General features: G+C 41.8%; 1 protein-coding gene across 8 annotated transcripts in view; it reads right to left on the reverse strand.

Moving 5' to 3' along the window:
• The window catches only part of STK4 (serine/threonine kinase 4), a 99,236-nt gene that overhangs the window by 11,041 nt on the left and 80,036 nt on the right, over nucleotides 1-8,159 (reverse strand). The window lies entirely within an intron of this gene.

Below are 8,159 nucleotides of genomic sequence, written 5' to 3' on the forward strand. Positions count from 1 at the left end.
TACTGTCCTATATATTGTCTTATATTGGATTCTACACATAGATGTGGAAGAAACACATTAATTATTTAAGCACTTGCCTTGTATGAGGCACTAAACTATGCATTTTATCTGCAGTATTTCATTTAATCCATCTGTAAAAGATGAGGTCAATGAGGATAAGAGTGAACAAATAATTTGCCCAAAGTCGAACAGTAAGTAACTGGAAGGGATGGATAACTAGTAGGAACCTAAGTACTTCTAGAAATGGGACTGGGTTAGTGAAGAATGTGGAAAACTGGGGAAATGATGAATTCCACTGACATGAAGTATGTCAGATAGCCCGCACATTCAAACACGCCACTCTAGCAGTGATGGGCGACTTGACTTCCCTGGGATTTAGTTTCCTTATCTGCAGCTTGGGTATGCTTTCTCCATGGCTGCCTTTCTTCATGCTGAGCACCACGTACCTATGACATGCATGCCACTGTGGCTGAGGTGTCTTGACATAATGCAAGGTTGCTGAACAGGATTCAGATCAAATCAACCAACTTTCCCAGTAGCTAGGCTAGGCCAGGAATGCTATGGCGATATGCACATTAAGGACAATATACCTGTCAGAGAAGCAGCTACCTTTAGGGGCAAGGGCGCTGGCTTTGAGTCAGAGAGGCCTTGGTTCCCCAGTAGCTTTGCCACTGGTGGCTGGATGTCTTTGGGCGAGTCCTCTAATATGTGCCTCAGTCTCCTAATTTTCCAATACAGAGGAAGTCATGAGGCTCACCGGTATTGGCAAGATAAACACTGTCGTGTCCGGTGCATGTCAGAAAGAACGTGGTAAGTGGGAGCTACTACCTTAAACTCTGTTTTGGAAAATGAAGAAAGTCTGTTAATATAAACAGTATCACAGTATCTGCTGTTCCCCTAAGATGAGTTCACAATATCGTGCAGGACACACATCACATATACAGAGGTTCGCCAGCGAGCTCTGAGTAAGAAACCCTAAATCAGATCCATCTGGCTTATTTCCTCTAGGTCAGACCACAGCGAAATCCTCAGATGCGCAGCAGCAGCACGAATATGGATGGATGATGGGAACTGATTTCTTCCTAAATAGCCCTGGTAACTCTGAAATTCTGAATCACAGCACAGCAATGGCAGCTGCACAACTGGCTCAGAGACCAAACGGGAGGCTCTGGCTGATGTTTCATTGCAGGATGTCAGTCACAGGAATCACACTGACAATGAGCCTACCCTGGATCAGCAGAGTCAAGAGAAACACATGAGAATGTGCAGCAGAACTTCCTCCTACCTTGGCAACTGAGCCGGCAGCAGAGGAGCGGGTCTGGCCCATGTCCAGGGGGCAGCATTAAGGCCTGCATTTAGGCCGCTCCTCTGCTGTCAGAACTCTCACCTCAGCGGCCTAGTGCACAAATGGTATTACAGGAAGTCCCTACAAAATGATCAAGGAGAGACTTGCCAAAGCATTTAAGGACAAGCTTCAATTTCATACATAGGGGACCTGAGCTCTCACAATTCTGCTTCCACTGTTACAAACAGAAGTTCATAAATACCATCCGGTCTGGATGGGTGAGTCAAGCTGATTCCCTGGACAGGTGATGTTTTGCTGTGACCAAGAATGAGGAAAGAAGACACCTGTGGAATTTATCAGGATGACAGGGAAGCTGGACAGAAGCTATAAAGTCAAATGAAGCCATCAACATACCATTCCACACCTGCAACACCAGTCAGTGGGAAGCTGGCAGTAGTGTAAGAGAGACAGCACACCACGGCCGGCTGAAAGACATCTAGGGCTTGAATCGATTCTACTAAAGAGGCTTACTCTTTCTTGGTATAAACTGGTCTCTATCTAGGAGTGAGTTCTAATTCGGGAGAGGTAACTCTACTAAAGATGAGACTCTAGGTGATGCAATAATCTCTCATCAGATGAGAGAAAAGACAACCAAGCAGAAACTCAAGGAAGCAGACAGCCAAATTCCAATGCATGTGGCCTAAGTAAACAACACAACACCATCAATGTCAAGTGATCTTGCTCCTTAAATAAACCGTAGACTGTAGTGAGAGATTTCCTCTGATTCCAATTAAGGTCAAACTACACTTCCATCAGTCCTCTGTACAATCTCGTTAATGCTCTCCAATTAGCAGGAAAAGCGGCAAAACTATGATCAGTTAACCATCACTTCAAAGCATTTGGGTCTTATGATTACTTTAAATCAACACATAGCATCTCCCTGTAATCAGAATTCCAACAAAGAAAACATGACTGCATGTACACAAAATAATTACCAAGGAAGCTAGAATGAAACGCAGGCCATTAACCTGGGTAAAATAAAGAAACCTGGGTCCCAGCAGGCATAGCGATGTACTGGCAAGACCTCGGCCTGGGTCTCTTAAAAGGTTGGGCTTAAACAATCTGAAGATTGTATTCATAGAGCTTCGCACCTAGAGTGACTCAGAACACACCCTGTGTATGTGCATACATGCACACGGATGTGTGTGTGTGCGTGTGTAGGACAAGGTTTGATATACTGCAAAAAAAAAAAAAGAGTTATTTCCTCTAAATAATAGAGTTTACCATCATATAAATATATTGTAAGGATACTCTATATTTGTGATTAGTTGGAAATCACCCAAACTTTCATGATGAAATTAATTTTGAGGTAGTACCTATTTGTGCCTAGAATTTACTCCAACTCGAGGCCAGCAGGTAGCATGTTGGTTAAGGTGCTGGACTCCCACATGACCAACAATGGTTTGAATCCTGGACCTGGAGGCTTGCTTTCCTACTTTCCCTTTCTCTCTTTCTCTATCTCTCTTTGGTCAAATTAAACAAATAATAATGATAGCAAATGAAATAAAATAATACTTAAAAGAATTTACTCCAACTCTAGTCTGCATAAACTTTCACAACTTACTCTGAAAATCACAAGGCACCTGCTTTGTTTTGGTTTTGTTCTGTGCATTTTATAACAGTCTTGGACCAAAGGTGATAAAGTTTTGAGTAAACCGTCGATATTTCCAACCATCCTGACTCTGGCTGTCCATGGCAAGAATCCATGAGGACCCTTCATACACCCAATAACGAAGAATAATGGATCCCCAGGTGCTAGACTGCTAATACCTAGCACATCTTTAATCACCAAGATGCAGCCAATACCTGCTCTGTGTCAGACACTGTGCTAGGCATGTAGTGGGCAAAGAGAGGGCTACAGGGGGTGGAGTAAAAGCGACTGCACAACAAAAAAGGTAAATTGTGGGGCCAGCCAGTGGTACAGCGGTGAAGGCCGCTGGATCCCATGTGACTGACTGCGTGGTTTGAGTCCTGAACCTGGCAGCTTGAAAAATAAAATGGGCTCATGTGTGTGCATGCCTAAAATCCCAAGAGGAGAACAGAGGAGAAGAGATTTGGTGTGGCCATCCTCTCTGGGTGGGTGGGTGGGGGTTGATTTCTTACTTTCCCTCTCTGTCTCTCTTCAGGAGTGCACATGTCTCATAGCAAGAAAAAAAAAACCTAAAAACAAAACAAAAAAACTATAAGAAAAATAAAATAGAATAAGAGAGGCTCTCCACACTAGAAGCAGAAAGAAAGGAAGTAGGTAAGTCATGAAAACAAGTTACAGTCTGAGGAACTATTAATAAATGCCAATGATCACTAATTGTAATAATTATAATTAGAGCTACTTTTTAAAAAAAATTTTTTTTTGAGAGGTTTTTCGCTATAGGGCGTGTGTACTCGCCAGACAGACAGAGAGAGACATAGAGACAGAAAGCAAGAAATCACCCCCCAGGGGGGATAGTCACGCTGCAATCCCTTCTCCTCCATTCTCTTCTCGGGATCTTGGGCACGCACGCACACGTGCCCGGCGTGAGTTTTAAGCCATCGGATCCGGGACGCGAACCGCAGTTGACTACGTGGGAATCCAGCGACATAGCCATTACGCTAACTGCTGGTTCCCATTAGAGCTACTTTTGAGTAGCTGTGATAGGCACCGTGCTTAATATTTTTCATGTAATCCTTATAATGGACCACGAAATAAGTAGTATTACCCCCAATTTACAGACGTGAAAATCAAGAGGCTTAGAGAAACACAAGAATTGTCCACAGGCCCAGAAATGCTAAGTGGTCGACTTAGGAGACGAGTGTGTCTGATTGCAAAGCCCGGCTAACTCTGCACCAAGGTATCATGTACTACAGGAGCTGAGAGAAAGAATCCTGTGGTAAGTCTCTGAGAGAAAGACCTTACTTTTTCGCTCATTCATAAGGCAGAGAAGGGGTGGTTTCTAATTCAGGAGAAGGTGTGAATTTTAAGAATTTTTAAAAACGAAATACAAATTTTATTATATCAAGTGATGATCACATTTGAGATCCATAGAGAGAACTAATAAAACTAGGCAAAATCAATGAAAAGACTTGGGACTCTGTCGGTAGCTCTGAACTACTTGGAATTCCATCAGGTCCCCAACTGTTCCCACGCCTTGTTTCTGCTAATAGAGTCCTGTCCCCTGTGCAGGGGTGCGCCCACTGAACCTTCAGGCCCAGTCCAGCTCCAATGCTTCTCCTAACCCTAATACCGTTTTCTTTTACTAAAGTGGGACTATTTGAGAACAGGGACTATATCTAATATATTTTCAGAGAGTCAGCCAGGAGAAAGGGCTCTCAATAAATATTTAATGAGCAAATAGATCCTTAAGCCTTAAGCCTTTACTTGAAAATGACACGGATTTTTTTTTTTCTGCTGGGTTCCCTCAATCACTAGTAAGACGCAGGGCTCTTTGGAAACTTTGAAAGTAAGTAATCAATACGTAAACCTTAGAGGATAATATAAATTTGTTAAATAAGATGATATCAATTACTTAAAATGACCCATGCGTGCCAAAATCAAAATGAACAGCTCATCCAATGTCCTGATTGCAATAAAGTTAAAATGAAAAATAGACTTTCACTCTAGTCCTGGTTGCTTAAGACGGCTCTTTAAGAAAAGTTCTATGTAAAAAGTAGCTCTAAAGTGGTGTATTCATTTCACACTGAAAACCAATCTGAGAGAGAAGACTTTCAGGAAGTTGGTAAGCAGACACTAGGCCTCCCAGAATAACTGCAATCGCGTACAGGAGACAGCGTCCACAAGCAGAGTAGACTGTGATGCTCCTGATACTTGAAAGCACTAAAGGGAGACATCAAAAGTACCATCATGCTTGTAGGGATATTAATCTTTCAGAAGGTACAAAAACCTAAAACATCAACTGCACCAAGTTGCTGTTTTAATGTAGCTTAATAATTCAGGAAAGCAGCTTACTAATCACGTAAGAATCCCTGTAAGCAATACCTCTGGACACTTCCTTGGGCTGGAAATTTCCAAGAGAGCAGAAAGACAGAGCTTATCCCCTCTTTACCACCAAATCAAAGAAGCTCAAGGAATCCCAAGTAAACTCTGAAAACTAAAATGCAAATTCCTCATTTTATTTAATAGATATAGTCTTAAAAGCGATGACAAAATAAGACCCAATTTTAAATACGCTTAAAAAATTTTAAATGTTTATGGAAAACTAGTCAAGTCAGATAAAGTCAAACCAGTCAAATAAAAACTCCTTGTGTGGGGCCAACAGGTGGCATAGTAGTTAAATGCTGGACTCCCATGTGGCCGACAATGGTTCGTATAAATATATATATATATTTTATACATATACATATATATACACACACACACATACATAAATATATATTTTTTTTTTCTCTTTTACAATAGGGTATGTGCACTTGCCAGAGAGACAGAGACAAAAAACAAGAAATCACCTCCTTGGGGGGAAGGGGGGAATGGCCACACCACAATCCCTTCCCTTCCATTCTCCTCTTGGGATTTTGGCCATGTATGCACATGCACCTGACATGAGTTTTGTTTTGTTTTGTTTTAAGAATGTTTAATTTAATTTAATTTAATTTAATTTAAATTTGACCAGAGAAAAGCAGAGCAGGAGAGAGTACGGGCAAGCAAGCTGCCAGATCCAGGACGCAAACCGTGGACGGCCACGTGGGAGTCCGGTGCCCTTAACCACTATGCCACCTGTTGAGCCCCTAAAAATAATTTTTAAGCCAGTGGTTACTTTGATCAAAGAGGAAAAAAAAAAGAAGATAAAACAAATACTGGGAATGAAAAGCAAGCTGTAACCACAGAACCACAGATACCACAAATTTCAAATCCAAAATGTTAAGCCAATAAATTTTAAAACCAAGATAAAATTAGGATCTGGTAGGGGGTGGGTGGGTGGAAAAGGGTGATCCTAGATTAGTCTGAAACCAAACAAGACCAAGGACTGAAACATTTGAACCATAAGAACAAGGTAGGGTGAGCCGGATTTTTAAAATGTATCTTTGAATGACAAAGCCCCACAGGATGAAACAATCTTTGAAAACAGACAACCATGATTTCCCTGAGCAAAGGTATTTTCCTATGAGCAGGAAAAAAGAAAACAGTTAATGCCCAACTTCCAGCATTTGACAATATGGCAAACTACCGAGATTACTCCTCTGACGTCTTCCTGTGAGAGCGTGGGCATGCCCGGCGGCCAGAGACGTCGCATGTACACCTACAACCACCCTTCTTTTGACGCTAACGTTTTTCTCAGTAAGTCAGACAGAAAGAGGTCAAAGACAGGCAGGACAGACTGACAAGCAGAAGTCCGGTGGGGCTGCCTTGGTGAGAAGACAAGGTTCAAGAACCTTGATGAACAGTGACTACAGGAGCATAACGATACGATAATAAAAACCAGGATATTTGACACTTATTAACTGTTCATTATTTGCAGTCATGTATATTCTCACATGTGTTTCATATGTATAAATCTTACTGAATCATTACTAACTCTTATACTTACTAACCTGACTATAAATGGGAAATTGAAGTATGAAGAATTACATCATCTGAGGTTACAGTTATAAGTGACAGAGATCAAAACTGATTCTGGTTCCGACTTTAGAGTCTGCACATTTTTTAAAATTTTATTTTAACTTTATTTATTTATTTATCCATTTAATTTGGCTAGAGAAGGACAGAGTGAGAAAGAAAGTGAGAAAGCAAGCCACCAGGTCTGGGACTCGAACCGCAGTCGGCCATGTGGGAGTCCAGCACCCTCAACTACCACGCCACCTGCCAGCCCCAAGTCTGCACTTTTAATGAAACATCACTCAGCATCTATTACTGGTTAGAAGCTTTCATACTCATTATCTATTAAATAAAGAGCAAGAATGGGACCAGCAGATGGTGTGGTGGTTAAGGTGCTGGATTCCCACATGGCCAACTGCAGTTTGAGTCCTGGACCTGACAGTTTACTTTCTCACTTTCCCTCTCTTTCTCTCTCTCTCTGGCAAGTGCATATGCCCTATAGCAAATTTTAAAATAATTTAAAAAATAAATTTAAAAAAAGAGTGATAATAAAGTGCAAAGGTACCAATAAAGCTCATCTACTGAACAGCACTGGAATACAGAATATACCCACTATTGACTTGCTTACCTTGGTCACAATGAGCAAGCACAAGGCTGACAAGTTTTACTCACACCAAGGTACCATAACATCAAGTGGTTAAAGGCAAAGACTGCCTTTCTACATCCATAAAATGGAAAGGTCAGAATATCCCAAATAGCCTTCTGTAAAATTTCTGTAAAAAGAAATTAAAACTTCACTAGGACAGCCCATGGTCAAGTGGTCCCTAGTAAAGGGAACCAGAACTGCAGTTCCAGGCCAAGCTCTGGCAGTTTGAGGAAAATGCCAGGCATGTATGTGTGCATGCCCAAATTCCTGACAGACAAATGGAGGAGAAGGAATTGCGGCCTGACCACACTTCTTTGGGAGGTATCCACTTCCTTTCTTCTCTGTTTCTCAGTATCTGGTGAGCACTTGTGCTCTGTGGCAATAAGACAAAGAAAAGGCAAAGGGGGGAGAGGAAAGGGAAAAGGAAATGAGAAAACAAGAGAAAAGGAAGAAAAAAGCAAAGTAGAAAAAAGAGCAGAAGTTATCTGGGGACAATTTTTTTTTTGAAGAGGTTTTTGCAGGAACCAGCAGTTAGCGTAATGGCTATGTTGCTGGACTCCCATGTAGTCGACAGCAGTTCGTGTCCCGGACCCGGTGGCTTAAAACTCATGCGGGGCATGTGTGCGTGCATGCCCGGCATG

The sequence above is a fragment of the Tupaia chinensis genome, unplaced genomic scaffold, assembly GCF_000334495.1.
Source record: "Tupaia chinensis unplaced genomic scaffold, TupChi_1.0 Scaffold000216_1, whole genome shotgun sequence".
Lineage (NCBI taxonomy): Eukaryota > Metazoa > Chordata > Mammalia > Scandentia > Tupaiidae > Tupaia > Tupaia belangeri.